The 24,844-nt window shown below is 46.1% G+C and overlaps 1 protein-coding gene across 2 annotated transcripts in view; it reads left to right on the top strand.

Moving 5' to 3' along the window:
- The window catches only part of LOC144768754 (uncharacterized), a 176,623-nt gene that overhangs the window by 132,682 nt on the left and 19,097 nt on the right, over positions 1 to 24,844 (top strand). Inside the window, exons 10-11 of one of the 2 annotated variants that reach the window (XR_013598624.1) lie at positions 17,293 to 18,349; positions 18,570 to 19,859. The exons of the other annotated variant lie outside the window; for it this stretch is intronic. The gene's annotated coding sequence lies outside the window, so the exon portion shown is untranslated. Of the gene's footprint in view, positions 1 to 17,292; positions 18,350 to 18,569; positions 19,860 to 24,844 lie in introns of those variants that run through there. 2 annotated transcript variants of the gene reach the window in all.

Consider the following 24,844-nt stretch of genomic DNA (forward strand, 5'->3'; position numbering starts at 1 on the left):
GTGAAGTCTGATTCCTCCACAGGTGTTACCGGTCCATATAGATCAGAAAAGGACATCATGAACGCCTGACTGATGTCCGGGGTAGTATAGTGAGTCTCCGAATTGTTATCTAGAATTTCGACAATGTGATGTTGACATGCCGATGATCGCAATTTACTAACCAAAGAGCGGCTCGGGCTGCCACCTTCACCATATCACCTCGCAACTCACCTCCTGGGTCTATGTCACGATTCTTGCTTGGCTGTCTGGTCATACTGTGATATTAAATTCCTAGTTTGGGCCTAGAGAGTGGGAGTGGGGGTCTGCGCATATGCGCATTCCAACTGGCGTATCTTGTCTTCTAACGTGCGCAGCTTAGTTCGTAGCGACTTTATGACCCCTGCTTGGGCCCCTATGCATTCTCCACGTATTGTATCTTTACAGGCCTCCCACTGTAGTGTAGTTCCTATATTCCCAATAGGCTCTGCGCATTGGAATAATATATTCAGCAGTGTAGACGTAGGACTGAGGTTATCTAGGTCTCTACTGACTATATTAGACTTAAGGTTTGCCAGCTAGCTCAGAGGTCACTAGAAACTTTCTCGAATAAACGAGGAGGAATTTAACCTCCCTGGATAGACAAGAAGGGATTAGCTTCTGACAACCATAAAACATGACAACTTTGCTCTCCCTGAATAAGAGTGTATCTCTAGAGTCGTGTGAAAACAATAGACAGCTATTTCACTCAGTCAAATGTGCGTACTTAGTTTCACCAGAATGCAGAGAAAAGAGGGACGGGCGTTTTCAATAAAAGGTGTTATTTATTGAGCAGTCTTCTTCCTCATACAAGAGAAATGAATTGCCACGATTGTAATACTCATGGTAAAGTAAAGTGCGTACAGTAAAAGGAGGATTATAAAATAATACTGTAAAAGCATTGATATGGTTTCTTAGCCATATGATACTTTAAAATAGATAAAATATATACATATATATATACATTGACTAGTCGTACTCAACTGGTGCTTCTAAATACGCCTACCCCGGTGTACCTGACCTAAGCCTAATACGTGGGAGGGAGTAATTAAGTAGCAGTTTAAGTTAAGTTTGTTTTGCCAAGAATCTGACTCAAGAATTCTCTGTAAGGGTTTAGTCAGTTCCGTACCTGGGTAATAGAAAGCAGGAGGTCTTGTATCTCTTTCTCAGGACTCGATATCCCAGTAACCCGCGAAGGTATCTGGAAACACCGGAGCTGGATTTCTCGGCAGGAGAAAAGACAGCGTCTCTCTCAGTGCGTCAAGGAGGAGGGGCAGCGTCCGTGGGCTCTCGCATCAGCTGGGCTCTCGGGCAAGTAGATAGCTGCTCTGCTCCAGAATCACCACCGTGTGTTTGCTTAAGGCAACGTTGGTATATTTATACCTGAAAGGTGCCTGGGTTTGACGTAAGGTTGGACATAAGACGTCAATAAAGAGGTCACTAAGAACTGGCCGTTCTTACAGTGCTTTACAGGAGTTCTGAGACGAAATCAAAACAAAAGCAAGGGGGATTTCCCAGGTTGCTGGAGGCTTGGTTTTGTTTAGAGAACTCGGTGTGCTTACTAGGGGGCCGGAGAAGTAGCCTTGCTTAATGTGACAGCATGCGCTACGACTGAATTATGGATATGATTATTATGCCGTTGTATGGATATTATTGATTATAACCGGACAAGGGCATAAAATAGGAATATCGATTCAGGTTTCCTAGATAAAACACTACACCACGGAGTCCCATACCCCTCAACCTCGCCCTCATTCTCAGAGAAATAGTTAGCTATAGCAGACCCAGTCGTGACATAGAATACTTGGTCCAGCAGCACCGACGGCTGTAGGCACCACTGGAATACTAGCTTCGAGAAGGCCGGTACGGTCAGCTCCAAAAGTACACAGGAGTGGTCAGAGAGTGTCTGGACTAGATGGCGGACAGTCCATGCACTAACCTCCTTAGAAACAAGCCAGTAGTCCACTCCGGACCACGAGCCATGCACAGAGGACACATATGTTCCCTCCCTGACAGTGGGGTTGCGGCTACGCCACACATCCAGGAGGCCTCTCACCCCCTTTATCTTGCTGATCATCTGTGCGGCATGCTTACCATGCCATATCGTATTTGCAGACCTGTCCAGTTGTGAGTCTAGGTACACATTTAGATCGCCGCCACAGAGGGCAACACACCTCCTGAGTATCCTACCTTGACCGCAGCCCAGCGTGATCCCACATTCTGCTCTGTGTGCTTAGTGAGGTGTGTTTTTTCTAAAAACGCCTCCTATATATCGTGCCGGTGTAAGTACGCTAGCACCTTGCGAATCTTTTTAGGGTTGTTAAGGCCGCGCACGTTCCAGGCTACAGTTAAATAGTACTGCTGGGGCTGTGTCTCAACTATTGTTGGCCAGCTATTGTGGTTGTTACAAAAACTTCCTACAGCACTAGGCATTGGATCTACTAGCACATGCAGCCTACATTGCACTTGTATCAAAACGTAAACAGTTAACCCTCCCCCCACCCACTTCAGCACCCTCAACTTGCCAAAGTCATCCCAAAAACAAATAAACAGAACCTAATTGCAGAACATGGTCCACAAATAGATGCAGGGTACACCCATGGGGGAACACCAGAGAGTTATCAGCCTCCCAGGCGAATAGGAGGTGGCCAAACCAGCACGGAGACCACACTTGTGAGCTACATATCCGTACATAGAAGGGCTTGTGTGAATATAATAAGTGTCAACAATATTTTTACAGTATCTACACACCAATGGGGGAATATTCGATCAGAAGGCTAGCGGGAGAAGCATTGCTCAAGTCATTTCCACATGTACAGATACCCATAGGCTATCCCTGGGAACACTTACCACCATTGTGTGACAAAGTATGACTCAATATTCAAATTAGTTTGTGTGGGTTGACGGCCATCAGTATGCTTCCTTATCCTGTGTTCCAGAAGTGTTACGCCAGCTCCACTTAAGTGATTTTGCGTATTCCATGGCTGACTTGGGATTAGTGTCAATTCTAGCTTTACCTTCTGTGCCGATGTGCAGCTGGGCCGGGTACAACATGGCATACGGAACGTTCTCAGCCATTAGTAGTTTCTTTACCGGCTGGAATTCCCTTTTTTTTTTTTTATTTGTTATTGTACACAGGAAAAAACATACATCAAATGAAAGATAAAAAAACAGACAGGTTTGCAATAATACACATTACAATTGCAAGTTATATCAGTGTCAAAGGTGCTTAGTACAACATAACATATATCGGAAGGTAGTACATCAATTGGATGCGCTTGTAAATAAACCGTCAATGGTAGCCAATAGTGTCTGGTCTTAGAACCCGTAGGAAGTTCTTCCCCATAAGTGTGAAACGTGTCTCTGCAGTACACCATATCGTGTAGCCATTGCTTACATGTGGGATATTTTTTACCATTCCAGGACATAGATATCCTTATTTTCGCCAAGAGCAAAGCTATTACTCAGAATTTACGCTTTAGCGACCATAGATTAGATAGACCCAGTAAACATGCACGGATTGTACAATCCACCCTAGTTTTCAAAACAGCACTTAATATCTCTTTTATATTTTCCCAGTATGCTTTAATTTGTGGGCAGTACCACGCTAATGTGTATAAAATCGGCCTCAACAATTCCGTATCGTTTACGGCCTGCTTCAGGTCAAAGTCCACATTTCTTTGGTTTAGCTGGTGTATGGTATACTCGATGTAGATATTTATAATGTATGATGCGCAAGTTGCCATTCGGTGTGAGCATATCAGTTAGCGCACAGCATGTGTCCCATTCCTCATCTTCGAGTGGCATATCCAAAACCTCCAACCATCTCTCATGCGCCTTTTGTGTAGTACCTGCTATGTCAGTCTGTAAGAGCATGTGTAGTTTGGTCACAAGGAGTATGTTATGTGAATTAGTGATAATCATTTGTAACTCTTGGAAAAGTTGGCTAAAAATCCCTGATGGCGCCTCTCAATCTATGGTAGATACATTTAATAAAAAGGAGCTTTTGAATATTAATGTAAGCCAAGTCCCCAGGTTCTATAAAATTGCAGTCGTTGTATAAATCACCCATTACATCTATCCCAACTTGCTACAGCAGTGTAATTCACACTTTTTCTTGAGTTACTGAGATGACGGGATGCTGTGGTAATGGCAATGCTGGCGCATAGAGTGGCAGCTTGTGTGCTAGTTTCCCCATTCTCTGCCATGCCTGGTTCGTAGTTTGAATGGTATTCATGTCATGTCTCGAAATATGCGTACGAGGATGAGGTAGTATATGTTGAAGTGCAATTGTGTGAGCAGCCCCATCTTCTACCGCCTTATGAGGCAGATATCGAACTGGGTGGTACCAGTAGTGCGCATATTGCGCTTGGGCACACAGATAGAGTAGAAAGTCAGGGACTTTAAAACCTCCCTTAGCATATGGTAGAGTTAGCGCACGTAGCTCAACGCGTGCCTGCTTACCAGCCCAGATGAGACGAGTCACGCATGCTTTCAAGCTTTGACATACCGATTTTGGTGGGGTAATGGGGATGTTAGTAAACAGATACAGGAATTTGGGAAGTATGACCATTTTAACTATGCTATTCTATCTGCCAAGGAGAGTGGTAAGTGTATCCAGCGTTCTATTTTATCTTCAAGTTTATTAATTGCAGTTCCGTAATTATCATGGATAATTAGAGCAGGATCCCTGTGATACCAAATACGAAGGTATTTGACAGGCTCTAGCTGCCATTCCAAAGGGAAGTCTGCTGGATGTGGTGCAGTGATAACAGTTATGGGGATAATGGTAGACTTACATCAGTTTATTTGGAGGCCCGAGTGGCCACCGAATTTGATGTATTTTTGCAGTAGGGGAGATAAATTTTGTTTTGGTTCACGTACATATAGAACCATATCGTCCTCGTATAAGGACATGTTTTTGGGGGGCTGTAGAAATGGCAGGGCTGTGGCTTTGTGATGTTGTCTGATCTTACATGCTAATGGTTCTAGCCCAAGAGGGGTGAAAGGGGGCATCCCTGTCTCATTCCTTGTGTGATGCTTATTGTGTTTCATACATATTAATTGACCTTTATTCGAGCCACAGGTTTTTCATATAATATTCTGATCCATTGTAATAGAATCGAGGGCAGGCCCATTTTCTGCAATACAACAAAAAGATAAGGCCATTCAACCGAATCAAGCGCATTAGCGGTGTCTAGTAAGGTTGCTGCTGCTGGGAGTTCTGGGTTTCGTTGGTGAGAGAGAGCAAAAAGGGTACGTATGTTATGATCCGTGTAGCGGTAGGGTGTAAAACCCGATTGGTCTGGTAATACTATGATGGACATGAGTTGTTGTAGACGTTTTGCGATAAGCTTTGCCAATATTTTGGTGTCTGTATTTATGAGGGAAAACGGGCAGTAGGATTCGCAACTCTCTGTGTCTTTGTGTGGTTTCAAGAGGGTTATGATCATAGCTTCCAGCAGTGTAGGTGGAAGAATTTGTTTGCTATGTGCATCGTCATCCATTTCCACAAGGTGGGGTGCTATTAAATCTACATATTCCTTGTAGAATTCGTTCGTAAACCCATCTGGTCCCAGCATTTTTCCATTAGGTAGGGTTTTTATTACCTCAGTTATTTCTTCATTAGTTATGGGTTGTGCCAAATATTTTCGTTGAGTGTGGGACAGCCACGCTGTGGCTATGTCCTCTAAATATGCAAATATCTCAGACAGTTCAACTGTGTTTCGTGTAGCATATAACCCACTATAGGTAGTCGTGAATGCTGCCAAAATGCCTTGGGTGTCGTATTGTGTGACCCCTTGTGTATCCTTGATTTTGGTGACTCTGTGTGACATATTTTCTGTGCTAATATTCTACCAGATCTACCGCCTTCCCCATATGCTCTTGCTACTTGTCACTTCAGTTCATTCGTGGCATATTCCTGATATTCGGATAATGTTTCACGAATACTACCCATAATTTTTCTATTGTGCGTACATTCATATTCACGTTCCAGTGTTTCGAGTGCGTTTTCATATTTAGTGAATTGGGCACGTATGTATTTTAAAATGCCTGCTTTAGTTCTGATACATACACCACGTATAGTGTAGGGCCTCTCAGTGGCATCCACGATGGTGGATGTGACTCGGCATTACTTATTGATAAACAGCTCTGATATCAACAATAAATGGATGTGAAAACCAAAATGATATAACTTATCTGTAGTTACACTTTAGCGTCTCTGAGGCAGTGTCATACAGAGTGGACTATTTTAGGTCTAGACACTATCTACCTGTTTTAAGCAAGTAGTATAGACCAACAGCAATTACCTTAGTACCAAATGACAACAGGCTAACATATGGCAGTAGGCAGTAGTTTTGAAAATTGACAGTGGAGTATGAGCATGTTGTGAACTAGGTTACTATAGTCATGTTTCCATAATGTCAAGCTAATGCAAGTTACATCTTACTTCTCGCTACCAACAAAGTAATAAATTAATCAGATAATTCCATATTCTTACTCAATGAGACATGGACTATACCTTACATATCTAGCATCACAATACACTGTAATCAATCTACCATATTACTTTGTCGTCTCAGTCTGAGTCCTGTGCAGTGGTGAGACGGTCTGGTGTTATACGTTTTGTAGCAATTTGCTTGAAAAATTCCTGTGCTGCCTTGGGTGTGGGCAATATTTTAACACAGCCATCATGTGATACTCGCAATCTCACTGGATATAGCATTGCATATTCAATGCCCATATCACGTAGTTTCTTTTTTATAATCGCAAAGTCTTTACATGCTGTTTGTACAGGTATTGTGAAGTCTGGGTAAAATGATATGTTATTATACCGTGATAGTTAATCTGCTGCTTTTCTCTCGCCAGGCGCAATATCATGTCTCTGTCTTTGTCATTAAGCACCTGTGCAATTATTGGTCTTGGTAAGGCACCCAGGATGGGTTTGGGTGCCAACGATCTATGCGCTCGCTCGACAATGAGTACTGAGGAAAAAGCTTCCGCACCAAAAATGTCTCGTAACATGCCCTCAATGAAAGTTTCCTTTCTTCCAGTGTTGGTACTTTCAGGGATACTCGTTATACGAATGTTATTATGCCTTGAGCGTGCTTCTAAATCTTTATTTTTATTTTTGATGATTTCCAGTACTTTTTCCATCTCCAAACATTTACAAGTTGTGGTGCTAGATTCATCTTCTACTGCTGAAATTCATAGTTCTGCGTCATCCAGATATTCACCTTGCTTGTCGATTTTTGCCGCCATATTGACTTGAGGGTATCGATTTTGCCATTTATAGCTTGCAGGCTTTGTTGTATGGCTTGTAGCGTGTCTTCCATGTTAGGCTTCTTGGCGCGGTCTGCGTCTAATTCCGTATCCGAATGCGCTGATGTGGGTCTGGGTGTTCAACTTGTATCAAAGGACAATTTAGGCTGCTGTTTATCTGGTTTGCCCATGGTAGGGACACGGTACAGTAAGTGAACATTAATGAGCAGTGTTCAGTGCTATGTTGTCTCCCGTCCTCACTTCCTTTGACATACAGCGCAGATCTGTTATGGTCTATCGGTGAGCACCATCGAGAATCCTGCCATAGCTATTTAGATGTATGGTCTTTGAAATGCTGTATTTGTACACGTACCCAATTTCACAGTGCATAAGGTTTATTGGTTGTTGCTGGGTCGGGGTGTCACTTATGTTGAGGGTTAAGTTGCGATCCAAGCCTCCGTATTTCCGGGCCCTGCTACACACCGCGCTGCCTCCCGGAGGACAGCCAAGATAGCGTCACCAGGCGCTCGAAGCAGCAAAGGAGCAGTTTCCAGTAGCAGGACACAGCGGGCAGGCGCACGGTCACAGGCTTACCTCCAGCCTTGTTGCTTTCTGTTTAATACGCAGTACATTTCAGTATGCCGCCATTTTGTGTCCTCTCTGTGCTTAGGCAGTTCGTCTTTTCACTTCAAGTTAACGCTGAGTTCCTTGTTTCCTGTGTCATTCTGCCGCTACCATCGGATATCGCCAGTGTTCCGATGCAATATTCTGTAGTATCTGAAAGAGACACGTTAGTATTAGATTCCTTACCTTAGAATATCCCCAGGCGTCAGACTGGATCCGGAAATTTTTGCGTAGCAGTACCCTTGCGCGTCTGTAGGCGTCGTCTGCGGCTCCGCGTCCGTCGTCGGCGTCGTGGGCGCCGTGATGACGTTGTCGGAGTACTTAGACGCCGCCTCCGCGTGCTGACGTCAGTTCTTCTTTTTCCCGCGCCAGCAAGCGCAGATCTGGAAAAAGCAGTAACCCTAGTCAATTTTGACGAAACTTTTTGATCCTTTTTGATTACTATTTCGAAGTCTCTCAACTCCGAAACGGTGCCGATAGGGATGCCCGGCTTCAAGCATTGCGACGATTGCGACCGGCTGATGTCGGTCACGGATCCTCACCGTGTGTGTTTGTCGTGTTTGGGCGTCGACCACGACGACAAGGCCTGCTCAGACTGCCGGGCCCTCTCTTCGAAAGCCAGGCGGGAGCGGTCCCGTAGGCGCCTCGAACTCCGGCAGTCGGCCCCGCGCCGTGAGAGGTCCCGATCCCATGGGAGGTCGAGGGACAGGTCGCGGGCCCGGAGCCACCACAGCTCCGAGAGTAGGCCGCACTCCTCCGGGTCGAAGTCGTCGTCAGGTAAGCGGCACAAGAAGTCCAAGCGGCGTCATCGCTCCTCGGACTCCCCCCGACGCTCGCGCGATGCGGCCGGGGGTTCGGGTGACACCGCCCACGCGGCTCCATCGGAGTCGCGGGCGCCGCGTCCAGCCCCATACCATACGGTCCCTGGGCTCGACGCGACGCCGGAGGAGGTCGAGCGCTTCCTCATGGCCATGAGGAAACTCTCTCCTCCGACGGGCTCCGCGCCGCCACCGGGCCCAGCGGACCCGTCTGGGAGCCCTAGCGGGTCGGCGGCTCCGGCCCCGACGCCGTCGGGTGCTTCGGCCCGACGCCGCCGATGCCTTCGGGCCCGACGCCGCTGGTCCTCCTTCGGGATCTGGTTCGTCGCCGGTGGATCTGACGGCCTCCCCGGCGTCGGACCCTCAGGTGTCGCCTCCGGTTCTATTTCCGTTCCTGTTCGGCCGTCGGGACGGCCCCGTTGGGCGCCGCTCCAGACGCCGTTGGGTGAATTTCACTTTTATGAACAGGCCCCATTGGTTGGAGACCCTGAATTTCAGGAGATGGGTGAAGGAGAGGACTGGGAGGGGTCTAAGGACCCTCTGACCAGGGAGTGTCAGTCTCATGAGGACTGGACAGGAGACCTTGGGGAGGCCAGTGGCCTGGACACCTCTCCAGACCCTGGGTTTGTCTCCCCTCCTACCGTGGCTTTGGAGGAGGGGGCAACATATAGTGTGGTGCTGATGAGGGCTGCCAAGGCCTTAAACCTTGAGCTCCCCGTCGCGGCCGTGAGGACTAACCTCCTCACTGAGGTCCTTAAACCGCAGTCAAGCTCGGCCGAGCCTCTGCTGCCCTTTAATGAGGCCTTGACTGACGTTCTTCTGGGCACTTGGTCCAAGCCCGCTACGGGTTCGCCCGTAGATAGGAACGTGGCCAGACGCCACCGCCCAGCCCCGGGCGACCCATGTTTTCTGTCCTCCCACCCTACCCCCGAGAGCCTGGTCATCCAGGCCTCCAATTCCCAAACCGCATTCCCGTCGGCCCCGCCGGATCGGGAATCCAAGAGGTATGACCAGTATGGGAAGAAGATCTTCTCATCCATTAGTTTGGGCCAGCGGTCTTCCAACACCTCCTGCCTCTTGGGACGCTACACCCACTCTGTGTGGGATAAGGTCGCGGAAGTGCTGCCAGAGTGTCCGTTGGAGGTACGGGCCAAACTCGGCCAAGCCCTTGTGGAGGGCAGGGATGCAGCCAAGTATTCCATCCGGTGTGGGCTGGATACCACTGACTCGCTGGGTAGAGCGATGGCAACGACGGTGGCGGTCAGACGCCACGCCTGGCTGAGATCCGCCAACTTCTCGGCAGATGTCCAGAGCACGCTCATGGACTTGCCGTTCGATGGCCGTCGCCTCTTTGGCGACAAGGCAGACCATGCGCTTGAGCATTTTAAGGACTCCAGGGCTACGGCCAAGTCCTTAGGCCTCTCGGGCCAACGCCAGCAACCGGCTGCCTATCACTCCTTTCGTGGCCACGGAAGGGGTGCGCCCGCACGTGCCACCAGCCACACGCCGCAGGGCAATACCCAACGCGGTGGCGGCCGTGGGAACCGCCGTCCAGGCGGTCGTGGGCAGCGGCGAGGTCAGTCCACACCTTCCCCCGCAGCATCCGCCTCAAAACCCTCCTAGTCCGTGCTTTCAGGCCCATGTGACGCCAGTGGGGGGCAGGGTTCGCCATCACCACCGCCACTGGCGCACTGTCACGTCGGACAGGTGGGTGCTGCAGATCGTCCGAAGGGGCTACTCCCTCCCCTTCGAGGCGACTCCACCAACCATGCCACCGCAGAACCACCGTGTATCGGGGGATCACTTGCGACTTCTGCAGGAGGAAGTTACGGCCCTCTTGGCCAAAGGGGCCATCGAGCGCGTTCCTGGGCCAGAAGTAGGGTGTGGTTGCTACTCCCACTACTTCCTGGTACCCAAGAAGGGCAAAGGGGGCCTGCGCCCTATCTTGGACCTACGGAACGTCAACGGCTTCCTCCGGAAGGAGAAGTTCAAGATGCTGACGCTGGCTCAGGTCTTAGCTGCCCTGGATCCAGGAGACTGGATGGTAGCATTGGACTTGCAGGACGCTTATTTCCACATTCCCGTCCTGCCGGCCCACCGGCGCTACCTGCGGTTCACGGTTGGCCACGAGCACTTTCAGTTTACCGTGCTCCCCTTCGGCCTTACCAGCGCCCCACGGGTGTTCACAAAGGTGATGGCGGTGGTCGCAGCTCATCTGCGCAGGTTGGGGGTTTCAGTCTTCCCCTACCTCGACGACTGGCTGTTGAAGGCGGGCACGCCCCAGACAGTCGTCAGCCACCTCCAGACTACGGCAGACCTCCTGCATCAGCTGGGGTTCTCGATCAATGTGCCAAAGTCACACCTGTGCCCCTCTCAGAAGCTCCTCTTCATCGGAGCGGTTCTAGACTCGGCGCAGTTTCGGGTTTATCCACCCGAGCAGCGGGTCCGGGATATTCAGGCTCTGATTCCCATCTTTCAGCCGTTATCCCGGGTTTCGGTCAGGTTGACGCTGCGGCTTCTGGGGCTGATGGCCTCCTGCATCCTGCTGGTGCATCACGCCAGATGGCGGATGCGGGCTCTGCAGTGGGACCTGAAGTTTCAGTGGGCCCAGCATCAAGGCAACCTATCCGACCATGTCCTGATCTCGGAGGGCACTGCGAGACAGTTGCAGTGGTGGCTCACGGACCGCGATTGGGTCTGCGGCAGATCCCTCTCCCTTCCTCAACCGGAGCACGTAGTTGTGACGGACGCGTCCCTCCAGGGCTGGGGAGGCCACATGGGAGAGGCGGAGATCAGAGGCCTCTGGTCTCCGGCGGAGACTCGACTCCACATCAACTTGTTGGAGCTTCGGGCGATTCGTCTAGCACTGAAGGCATTCCTCCCCTCTGTCCGGGGGAGTGTAGTGCAGGTGTTCACAGACAACACCACCGCCATGTGGTACTGCAACAAACAGGGCGGGGTGGGGTCGTGGACCCTTTGCCAGGAGGCTCTGCGCCTTTGGCAATGGCTGGAACATCAGGGCGTGACCCTGGTGGTTCAACACCTGGCAGGTTCTCTTAACGCCAGGGCGGATGAACTCAGCCGCAGGTGCATTATGGATCGCGAATGGCGTCTGAACTCGGACGTGGCGCAAGGCCTCTTTCAGCAATGGGGAGAGCCTTGGTTAGATCTATTCGCCACCGAAGAGAACGCGCAATGTCATCAGTTCTGCGCGTTGGAATTTCCAAGGCGGCACTCGCTCGGAGACGCTTTTCGTCGCGAGTGGAGTTGCGGTCTATTGTACGCCTTTCCGCCTATACCACTTCTGCCCAGAGTGCTGAAGAAGATCAGGCGCGACCGGGCCCAAGTCATCCTTGTGGCTCCGGACTGGGCTCGAAGGTACTGGTATCCCGAGCTACTCAGTATGTCAGTCGATCCCCCGGTTCGTCTGCCTCTTCAGGAGGACCTTCTGTCGCAGCAGCAGGGGACGGTCCTCCACCCGAACCTGTCCAGTCTCCACCTCCATGCTTGGAGATTGAGCGGCGACAGTTGAGGCCATTTGACTTGCCTCCTGAAGTCTGTAACGTCATTCTGGCAGCCAGGCGTCCCTCCACAAAGTCGGTATACGCCTGCAGGTGGAACAGATTTGTGGCATGGTGCACAGCAAAGTCTGTGGATCCTCTTGCTGCCCCTCTTTCAGAGGTTCTTCTCTTCCTTCTTTCTCTTGCCCAGCAGGGCTCTGCTCTGGGCACTATCAGGGCTACCTTTCTGCCCTTTCAGCCTTTCTCAGGCTACCTGATCAGCCTTCTTTGTTCAAGTCCCCTATTGTGAACAGATTTCTTAAAGGCATCACTCACACTTTTCCTCCTGTTCCGTTTGTGATGCCTCAGTGGGACTTGAACCTGGTTCTGACTTTTCTGATGTGCGCTCCCTTTGAGCCACTTCACAATTGGCCTCTTCGCCTTCTGACTCTGAAGACTGCTTTCCTGGTTGCCATCACCTCTGCCAGGAGAGTGAGTGAGCTCCAGGCTCTTTCTTGTACTCCACCTTTTCTGTCTGTCCATCCGGACAAAGTGGTGCTTCGTACCAAACCATCTTTCCTGCCCAAGGTCGTCACGGCCTTCCACATTGGGCAGTCTATCACCTTGCCTACCTTCTTTCCGCCACCGCATCCCTCTAAAGAGGAAGAGCGGCTCCATCGTCTGGACCCAAAACGTGCGCTCTCGTTTTATCTGGATCGCACACGCCAGTTCCGGGTGGATGACCAACTCTTTGTTGGTTACGTGGGCGCTAAGAAGGGGAAAGCGGTGCACAAGCGGACCATCTCCCAGTGGATCATCTTGTGTATCCAGGCATGCTACTCCTTGGCTAGGAAGGAGCCCCCTGCTGGATTGCGGGCTCATTCTACCCGAGCCACGGCGACTACCACTGCCTTGGGCAGGGGTGTGCCCTTACAAGACATCTGTCAGGCAGCTACGTGGGCATCGCTGCACACGTTTGCAAGACACTACTGCCTGGACTGCCAAGTCCGGAGGGATGGCTTCTTTGGCCGTTCCGTCCTCCAGGACTTTCTGGTGTGAGTATTGGTTCGCAGACCCACCTCCGGGGTTGGTATTGCTGGGGTATCTATTCTAAGGTAAGGAATCTAATACTAACGTGTCTCTTTCAGATGCACAAGTTACTACTTGTGTAACGATATATCTGTAAGAGACATTAGTTAGTATTAGATTCCTTACCGACCCACCCATCCTCCCCGTTCTGCGAACCAATATCTAGGGTTAGGGTTGTCCCCTTCAGGGCCCTAGTTTCAATGGCACCAGTGTTGGTTTTTAACATGGCTCTGCGTTTTCTGGCGCGGAAAAGCTGTGTCTAAGAACTGACGTCAGCACGCGGAGGCGGCGTCTAAGTACTCCGACGACGTCATCACGGCGCCCACGACGCGGACGACGGACGCGGAGCCGCAGACGGCGCCTACCGACGCGCAAGGGTACTGCTACGCAAAAATTTCCGGATCCAGTCTGACGCCTGGGGATATTCTAAGGTAAGGAATCTAATACTAACTAATATCTCTTACAGATATATCGTTACACAAGTAGTAACTTGTGCTTTCATGCCGTACTAGGCGGCTGAACTGCTGGGAATGTAGGATAATAGCTCCCGGCCAGCGGAGCGGCACTAGAGTTCTGCCATTCCGTTGTGCGCCCTACAGCACCCCCCTGGAATTCCCTCCTTGCCGCTTGTACCAAGGCAGTGAAATCTGGGTAGAAAGCCAAGTCATTCCCTTGAAAAGATATGGTGCCCCTCTCAAGAGACATTCGCAGGACTGAGTCACAGTCCCTGTAATTCAGCAGGTGGCCTATGATCGGTTTTGGGGAGCCTTCAAGGGGCGGGCAAGCTGCCAGCGAACGATGAGCTCTCTCAACGATCAGCATTGCAGACATGTTCTCTGGTCCAAAGATCTCACGGAGCATTTCCTCGACATAGGACTCCAATTTCCCGGTGTTGGTCGACCCCGTCAGGCCAGTAATCCCTAGGTTATTGCGTCAAGACCTGGCCTCCAGATTTTCGTTTTGCGCCTGGTTGACTGCAAGCACCTTTTCCACAGCACACAGGTGAGACACGGTTGATTCATGTCTGATTTCCCCATCCCCCCACCCCCCCGGTAACAGTCACAGCTATGTCTGTAAATCGCATCCCTAGGCCCAACCATATATCTCACACTATTAGATGACCGGGCCTTCACACCCAGCAGGGGGTCTTGATCACACAACAGGCCAGCCACCAGCACCGCTGGACGTCCCAGTGCCTTCCAATTCAATACGTCACATTAAATGGAGGAGAAGTTATTCCCCCACTTCCTTCAGCACAGGCACGCTCCGGATCAGGAGCAGGCAAGTTTCACCCACGCCAGCCCCACCAACCGGCTTTTATTTTCTCAGCATGGGCTGGCCGGGGCGGCAGGGCGTCGCAGGCTTCCGCATGCAGTTAGGGCCAACAATGTAAGGTCCACTCGCCACTGTTATTCGATCTGGTCTGTCACAGCATTGTCCATAAGATCGGAGTAATCTGCGCTGTGCAATAAGTTCCACATCTGCTCCGGGACCCGCCCCAGGAAACAACGGGAATCCGCAGGGGTAGCTTCAGAGGTGTGTGCCCTGAGTAACAGACTGCTGTTGTCTACAGGAGGGCACCCCTAGCCACCAAATGTGTTCTGGTTAGCTCAGTCTCTCGACCGGGGGGCCTCCCGGTTGCAGCATTACACGGGGGGCTTAAGTATAATGCGCCCCTATTGACAACCACCAGGGTACGGAGCACAAACGAGGTGTGGTGCAGTAAATCAGGCACCATTACTGTACCTTATGTGCCGGAATAGGGAAGCCAAGCTTTCCAAAGGGGTACCACTAGTTGAGTCCCCGTCTACGGCAGGCCTCACAAGCAGAGTTTTTTCTGCCTGGAGCACCACTGCTCAATTCAGTTAACTCAGGCCCCAGAGCACGCAGGCCAGCCGGGTCTGCCCGCAGCAGTACCGGCCTCCAATCGCCAGTCAAGGATCACTCCAGGCCCTGCAGCCGCCACAGAGCACCTCGCGTCCCATCCGCTGTGCTTAAAGGTGACTGGAGCAGGGACCACCAACTCCGCCACCACAGCACCCAGGCCCACAGTCGGCAGACAGCAGCTCCTACAGGGCACCGGATCGGGGGGTTCAGGTCTCGGACCGTCACACAGGCAATGCTAGGCGCCTCATCAGCAGTCTATCTCACCAGGTCACAGCCAGGGCCTGCACCTTTTTCACACAGCCGCCATGTCCTAGAGGCTGCGGCGGCGATTTACGAATACATGATTCCAGGCGGAGTGTCATGTCACTGCCACTCTTGACTCTTCCGCAATGTTACAGGCACTTTTCCCTCTGAATTTAAACTTTGGATGTCGGGGTTTTAGCAGGGTTATGGACGGCTGGAGGAGCTGCACTACAGCGCAGCCATCTTGTTGTGCCCCCTCTCCGTAAGGATTTATTTTAAATGCTTACAGATCCGTAGTTTCCTATCAAGCAGAGATATTAAGATCATATTACTGTTGGTCCAGCCCAACATTGAACGCTTGATTTTTGTCAAACATCAATCTAGTATTTCGGATTTTCTGTCTTATCAATCCTCTTACTAATGACTTGGGAATATGGGCTGTTAAATGGACTCGTAGCACAGGCGAGGAGATCACGGAGTAAAAACTCACCTATATTATTGCCCAATTCTGCAAGATTATTACTCCTACTAGACTGGAGGTCATGATTATTGTACACTATTTGATTTTTAGATCAGCCCTTCCAAACTGAGCAGATGGTATAAGAGACCACACAGCTGCCCACATTGCGCAGGTGGAGCGGCTGATAATGTTCATATGTTTGTTACATGTCCCAAACGTACATCATTTTGGTCCTCTGTACGGTGGCAAATATTTTTTGTACAACCTTGTGGAGTGCTAATTAATTAAAAAATGATGCTGGGTCTTTTATGCCCTTCCTAAGAGTTAATAGAGGCATACGCAATAAAGTGCCAGATAGCGAAGGTTAGAGGATCTATGGTGACATGTTATCGTATTTGGGGGAATTTGAATGATTTCTTAGTGGTAAACTAGAGCTTGTTGCTTATTTTACATATGTTGATTATTTTCAATTTCAAAGATTTAATTGAATACTGCGAATTAGTTATGATTTATATAATCAATATGTTCCCCTGGTTTATTTAAACTGCTGTAAACTTTTAATTTTTGCTGCTTGTACTCTCAATAATTAAATGATTAGTAATAAAAAAAAATACAGATATAAACTGATTACTGAAATCATACTCCACAAAAGGGTCTCTCTTAAAATGAAAATCCATTTCTACTTGAAAAGGCATTTTTGGCCTGGAATTTTCCTCCCCATGACAAACCTTTGTCAAAAAAATCGCAGATACAAAAACCAAGGAAGAAGCATGACAATCTTTATCGTACTTGAAAAAGTATCAGCAAAAAGGCAGAGTAGAATGTCGGGAGAAGTTGGGTGATCTATGTTAGAAAACATAACCAAGAGTTTGAGCAATTTAATAATACGTTTTGATGCATTTTGGCTTCCTCATTTTTTTCCCCACAGATGTCAATCATGGCAAACATGATCCCCGCTAGTAGGTGTGGAATGAATGCAAAGATTCAGTGTGTTTTTCGAGCTCTTAATTGTTGCAGATTTTCTTTCCACAAATTGTAGATTAATGATTGGTCTGTAATTTGTAAACTGAAGAGTGGTCAGTTTTGGTTATAATTTTTTTCAATTTTGAATATTTGTTATGTGTAAGACATTTCAAAAGTCAGAATGCACCAGGTGGCCATTCTAGTAGATGCCGTTAGCAATGCAATGTTACTGAGTCCAAAGGGCATAGTTAAAATATACCTTGGTATTTATGCATGTATAGTTTCTTTAGTTCTAATTGTCTTAAAGTTGTTATTGTCATATTTATACATCATCTTGATTCAGATTTAAGGTTTTGAACAAAATGTAACCAATGTCTACTCTGCCCTGCATGTAGAAAGCTAAGGATAGACTTTCATTTGAATTCTGCAGGTAATGAGAGCATGGGCAGAGCAAAAGAAGAAGGCGATTCATTATGTTATTCTGAAAAAAGTCCACGTTCAACATTGTTTGGAAAAAAACGCTCTAAAGATACCCAGAACTCTGACATGGAAACTGACTTTAGAATTGAAGGGTGGTCACTGAGAGGAGAGAAAACTACTCGGCATGAAAATAGTTTTACTAGGCCTGACCTTCTGAGTGCATATCATAAATGTGAGAGTAACCTGAGGATTTCACAGTTTTCCAGTTACCTCCCAAAGCAAAATTCACACCAGACTATTTACACATTTACGGAATGTGAAGAAAGAGGCGGTACGATGGATGAACTAGGTGGACATGCTAAAACACATTCACGAGAGAGGCTACATGCATGTACTGAATGTGAGAAAAGTTTTTTTGAGAAGAGCCATCTTATTGCACACCATAAAACACATTCAGGAGAAAGGACATATTCATGTACTTTATGTTCCAAAAGTTTCAGTCGAAAATACAATCTGCATGTTCACATGAGAAAGCATACTGGCGAGAAACCATATAAGTGTACTTATTGTAATAAAGAATTCATTTGGAGAAGCGGTTTTAATCAGCATCAAAAAATGCATACTGCCATATGGACTGTACCGCTATAGAAACCGCACCAGCAAGAAAAAAATGAGAACATAACTGTTCAAACAGCCAAAACTGTAAAAAGGATAACGTAAAGAAAGAAAAACTATATTGATTTAGAAGTAATGTGAATATTTGAATAAAGAACAAGTGTTAACAGAGACAATAGGTTTGACCTGAATAAGCTGATGCAATGGTTTCTTTTTCATTATTTTTATTGAAAGCATAAACCACAAAAAAATAAAGAAAGAAAACATGCGATCATTTAGGTGTGGTGAACTTGTGCTTGCAAGCAATTTTTTTATTTAAGAACAATTAACCATCCTGCATAGCTGTAATGGGACAGTACAGGTGCTTTCTAGAAGAAAATTGTTTTTAGCTATAATACACATCCCAGCAAAGTAATTGTGAAGAAATTGTACACACACACATATATATATATATATATATATATATATATATATATATATATATATATATATATATATATATATATATATATATATATATATATATATATATATATATATATATATATATATATATATATATATATATATATATATATATATATATATATATATATATATATATATATATATATATATATATATATATATATATATATATATATATATATATATATATATATATATATATACACACACAGAATGGAAAGAAAAGCACATTGGTTAAGTATTGCCCCACCAACCGTGGGACAGAACCACATCCTTTTAGGTAATGTGCACATTTGCTCAGGCAAAATGTTGCCATTGCAATAGAGCCAGTAGCTGAAGTGGGCTGACCCTTTGCCCCATCGTGTATGAAACAGTGTACTGAAGCAAACTTGATGGACAGTTGAACATATAAATGCCTGATGAGCTAATCAAGTTCTTCTATCTTTGTATTTGTCATTTTTTTTTAATTATTTATTAATTGTTTGATCAACATGGGGCTGGTAAGACAGTGTCGCTACACCATATGTAGAAATGATTATATAGATAAATTAGTCATGGGAACCAAGTATGATAGACTACAGACCAGATAGCTTAGTGCAGGGGTGTGTGGCTTTGGGTCGTTAGCTCAACATCCATGTCCAGTTTTCAGTATATACATATGGCCTGAATTCACATAAAGTTAATATAAATGGGAATAATTTATGCAATCAGTAGTATTAGAGAAAAATAGTCACACACACCAATTATTTATATCTTTCTTTTAGTACATGAATTCAATTTCAATGATTTCAGTTGGAAATGTGCAAAGGAAGTTGTTCACTACATACATATTTCTAAAATGTATTTAGATTCTAATCTTTGTAATGATATTAGTCAAAATCAAGCCAAGATGCTGGGTGCCTGGTGAACTGAGATGTTCTCTGTTGTATGAAATAATGTCCCATGCAGAAATGTAACCTAGGAAAATGCAGCCAATAACTTTTTGTGACAGACATCTTGTGATTTACATGTATCTTACATAATACTAGCATGCATTGAGAAAGAAGTTGAAATGTGCTACTGTGACCACAATATCTTTGACCTTTATCCTTAAATCTATCTCCAACCCAGGGGTGACAACTTAAATCTAGGAGAGCCATATCAATGGCAGATTTCCAAGACAACCACTGTAAATTACTTCACTCTTGATGTATTGTATTCCAAATGATTTTACAGAAATATCCTGAATGTCTGGCAGTCAGGGATCCACCCCTATAAACATTTTGAACAGTATTTCTCTAAAACTAGCCTCATTCCTAAATTGAACTGAAATTAAATTCACTCCTAAACCTTACCCTTCTGTTGTCCTTACCCATCTCTAATCTCACCCACTGGCCTAATGCTATCCATGATTCTAATTAAGATTAGGGTCAGGGTCAGGGTGAGGATGAGAAGGAAGCCAACTTCTAGCACCATTGCAAAGAAAATGACTAATAAACTACATTTGTAACTGTTCATTTGTGTACCATGATATTTTTCATGTAAGATAAAAACATATGCTGCATTTTGCATTTAATTCTCAAGGTAGTAATTTGTAAATATTTTCATCAAAACCTTTCTAAAGAAACAATGGGCCTGTTTTATTTTCTGGCGGACAAAGTATTCTCCCTTGGCTTTGCGAGGACTTTACATCCGCCAGGCTGAGACAACTCTACCCTCCAGATTTATGAATGACCGTCTAACTGGCGGTCAATAATAAAGGCATTGTCAGGAACCGCCATCACGGAAGGGCGCAGCCCTTTAACAAACAGTATTCTTTTCTAAAAGAAAATCCCAACGCAGGATTTTCTTTTTGAAAAGGAAAATAGTAAAATTACCCTCGCCATGGAAGGCTCCGAACAAGGCGAGGGAGTGTTATATTTTACTGTTCCTTACCGCCGGGTTATACCTGGCCATTAGGAGCAGTAACAAATTACTAAATTTCTGTCCTTCTAAATTGGGCGAGTGGACATGTAGACATTTCTCTGACGAGCCTGACTCCCCCGAGCCATCGGAGGGGATTAAACATGGCAGAGACAGAGTAGTTTCTACTGTAATAAACCCTAAGGTCCGCTCACATGTAATTGCAGCAGGCGGACCACTATATTGGCGGGCAGGTAACGCCTTTGGTGTTGCGGCAGAGTACCCTCTCAACCGATATGTAACTCAGGCCCAGTGTCATTTATTTATTTATCAAATTTTGTATAGCACAAGCTACACCCAAAGGCATCAGAGCACTTTACAGAGGTTTGCAAAGTAGAAGTTAGGCATGAAGTAAATACAATTACATGGAGTAGTTACAATTACATTGTCACAGTATTTATTTATTTATTTATTTATTTATTAACAGTTTTATATAGCGTGTACGTGACCCATGGGTATCAGAGCGCTTAACATCATGTGGTATAGATTACAAATGCAGTGAACAAAGAGCAGTAAGACGTGCTGACTTAGTAATGGCGATTTAGACATAGTAATTATATGCTAATATCTTGAGAAGCAACATGTAAGGTATTGAATTAAGACCAGAGTTAATAAAGTTCTGAGGTAGAATTTCTTAGAGGTTCAATCAGATCCTGTGGTCATAAAATCCATGCCAAATCTTCGGTTTCGTTTATCTTGTTTATGGGAGGAACTTGCTCATAAGAAAGTTCTATATTTCTTTCTTGAATGTTGTCGTGTTTCTAATTTTTCTGATGTTTGCAGGAAGGGAGTTCCAAATCCTGTGAGCTACGCCTGAGAATGTCCTTTCATATGTTTTTTTCTTCTTAAAGATAGGTGGTTTCAGGAGCAGATATTTGGCACTCCTGACAAGTCTGTTTCTTCCTGTGATTTCTATTTTGTGGGCGAGATATTTAGGTGTGTTGTGATGAATCGCTTTATGGGTTAAACAAGCCATTTTCATCTGTACTCTGGCTTCATATGGTAACCAGCTTAAGGCCTTCAAGTGAGGTTTGATGTGGTCAAATTTCCTCAATCCTGTAATAAGCCTTGCCGCTGCATTGAGGCAGGCTTTTAGGGGTGCAGTTGAAATTTTTGGTAGACCAGCCAGTGTAGTACAGCCGTATTCGATCCTGGAGATAACCAGCGATTGCACCGCTAGTTTCAGGTCTGTCTCCGTTAAAGATTTCATCTTTCTCAGGTAGTTCAAGTGGAAACGAGGATTTTCATATCGAGGTTCTCATCCAGTGTGATTCCGAGAGATTTCGCCGAGTCAACTAGGGTTGGGATGCAATTTAATGCTGTAATCATTTTGGACCATTCTTTCACTAAGGATTGATTTTTATGTGGTGAGATGAGTAAGAATTCTGTTTTGTTAGCGTTAAGCTTGAGATGATTTTTCGTTAACCATTTCAGCGATAGATTGAGGGCATCGTTCATTGTGGTTATGTCTTCCAGGCTAGCAATCTTGATGTACAGTTGCGTGTCATCTGCATACATGTGGTAGGATATTTTTGATTTCCGTAGAATTTCTGTAAGAGGTTCGATGTATAAATTAAACAGAGAAGGAGATAAGGTGGATCCTTGCGGCACTCCGAGTGTGTTTGGGCATGAAGGCGAAAGTGCTTGGTTTACTAGGAATCTCTGAGTTCTGTTCTTTAAAAATGATTCGAACCATTTCAGTACCGTGCCAGACATTCCCATCCTGACATGAAGTCTGTTCAGTAAATTTTCGTGGTTGACGGTGTCAAATGCTGCTGACAAGTCTAGGAGGATGAGTAGACAAGATTGATTTCTATCTAGAGCTTGAAGTGCATCATCGACAATGTGAAGGATTGCTGTTTCCGTGCTGTGGTTAGCTCAGAATCCCGATTGGTAGTCATCTAGTAAGGAGTAGTTTTCGATATGTTTATTCAGCTGATTCTGTACACATTTCTCTATGAGTTTGTCGAGAAAAGGGATGTTGGTCACTGGGCGATAGTTGTTTGGATCTGTTGGGTCCACTGTGGGTTTTTTGATGATCGGGACAACTTGTCCCGTCTTCAGTATATACAAAAAGTATAGTTCTGAGCTAGTAAAGGTGTAGTGTTGCGATGGTGGGAAGAGTAAGGGTACAGTTTTCCCTTAGGTAGTAGGTAGTGATGTTCGGATTAATTTGGAGAGTGGGGGCAGGAGCACCAGGCCAGTCAGATAGCTTGGAGGGGAGAGGGTTTATGAAGTAAACGTTTACGATTCTTCTTGAAGTGTTGGAATGATTGAATGTCACGTAGATCTTGAGGCAGTGAGTTCTAGATTCTGGGAGCGTTCCCAGAGAAGGAGCGGGTGTGAGATAGTTCTTTCTTCAGTTTAGGCAGAATCTGCAAGAGACTGCTTGAGCTATGAAGAGGTCTCTTTCGATCGGCTTTGGTTAGTTTGTTTGCAAAGTAGAGCGTTGTTTCCGTGTGGAGAGATTTGTGTGTTATGCAGGCAGTTTTGAGTATACATCTTGCCTAATGTGCATATTGCCTTTATTGTTAGCCAGTTGAGTTTCTTGAGAGTCGACGTGATGTGGCCTAAGCGACTCTTGCCCCAGACAGTAGTGTTGCTGCTGCTTTGAGTGTACCTTTCATAGGGGCTTAGTGTGTTTTTTGGAGGCCTGTCATCGTTGCGTTACCATAGTCCAGCCTGAAGAGTACTTAGGACTGTACCACCGTCTTTGATGGAGATGAGGGATCTGAATTGTTTAAGGTGTTTCTGCATGTAAAATGCACTTTTAGCTGAGGCATCAATATGCTCTTTCATGTTCATGTTTGTGTCAAATGTAATCCCCAGAGATTTGACTGAGTCTGGGAGGGATAGTTTGCATTTGAATGCAGTGAGCTTATCGAGCCAGATATCTACGGGAAAGGGATTTCCTTTCGGTTGGATGAGGAAGAGTTCGGGTTTGTTGGAGTTGAGCTTAAGATGGTTGCTGGTTAGCCAGGATTGAACCAAGGACAGGGTGCAGTTTAGGTGCTGGATGTCTTTAATTGAGGAGATTTTAATGTAGAGCTGGGTGTCATCTGCATAGAGATGATTTGCAATCATGGCTTGCTTCAAGACTATAGCGAGGGGTTCCATATAGAGGTTGAACAGTGCAGGAGTCCACATACTCACTGGCAAAAACCTAACATGCAGAATGTGAAAAGCATTTTGATTTTGTTAGAATTCTGTTGGGGCACGGCAACCGAGAATGGAAAGTATTTGATTGAGCAGTAGAAACCAAAAACACCTTTATGGCCTAAGCTGTAAGCTCTGTTCTCTGCTCTGTCTTCTCATCAACCCTCTCCCTTTTTAGGTCGCACATAGGCAGTGCATGAGTGCTGTCTCCTTGAGACATGCAGTATCTACAATATGGGCTTCGAGCACTGTCCATCTTTTTCGTTGGTTCCTCTTACTGTTCTACGTAAATGCTGGCTTTTGTTTGGTGAATATACTTAGTCGGCCCTCCTTTTGGACTTTTGTAACCTCCACTTTTGAAACCTCCCAAGAAGACTGCCCCTGTTACATGTGCTCTTACTCTTTCTGTTATTTATCATACTCTGTGAGCACTCTTTCTTTTTTTGGTTCACCTACCTCTGCTTGTGTTTTGGGATAGCAGTGAGGAGTGTTCGTGTTTTGTTTACTTTGTGCGCCGGCTTGTTGAAAGGTTAGCTTCATTTGCTGTGCTTGTTTTGTCTACAACTACAACACTTGAGAGAACGGGTCTTTATTTAATAGTTCTTGTTTTTGTAGGCACTGGGAGAGCCAATGCCAAGACTCAACCTTAGTTCCCCAGTTCCAAAGTCAGCAGGTCTGGTTGTTATGCCACACCCTTTCTCCAAATATTGCTGGGCATAGACTTATGTGTGTTTGTCTGGCAGTGGCAAAATTTCGCCGTTTATGTTTTTTATCACTTGTTTTCCTCTAGTTTCCCTGGGATTCACATCCCAGTTTAGCCAACACACATTTTGGGGAAAATATCAACGGATGTCTCTAGTTGGGAGACTGCAACACCCCAGAGGTGGGTGGTTTCATGCCATTGAAAGACAGCTTGCAAAATAAAGCTACATCTGGAGAATTCCACTACACATCAGTACATAATTCCAAAGCTAACACATGCACATTCCAAGCTTTTATATTCTTTAAAGCAAACTGAATAGTTGTATGACAGACAAAGCTAGCCGCAGTGTTTTTGTTGGTAATTGTATTATACTGGAATTATACAGCGATTAGTACCCCGACAAGGCGTCTACGCACTTGATACTAGGAACAGTGAATCCAAGCATTGCCTCATCACCGTCAATGCCTCCGTTTAGATTGTTGTGAAATTGCCCCTTGCGCTCTTTATTTCATATCAGCATTTTGTGTGGGAGCCACTAATGCACTGAGGCAGGTAGGACTGTGTTAACACATTTTTAGAAAGCCTGTTTCTCTCCGTTTCTGCTGCCACAGAATGTAAGCAGCATGTTGTAAACCATAGGAAGAGTATGTCCTCTCGCACAGTGCTATGGATGCCGGAG

The sequence above is a fragment of the Lissotriton helveticus genome, chromosome 7, assembly GCF_964261635.1.
Source record: "Lissotriton helveticus chromosome 7, aLisHel1.1, whole genome shotgun sequence".
Lineage (NCBI taxonomy): Eukaryota > Metazoa > Chordata > Amphibia > Caudata > Salamandridae > Lissotriton > Lissotriton helveticus.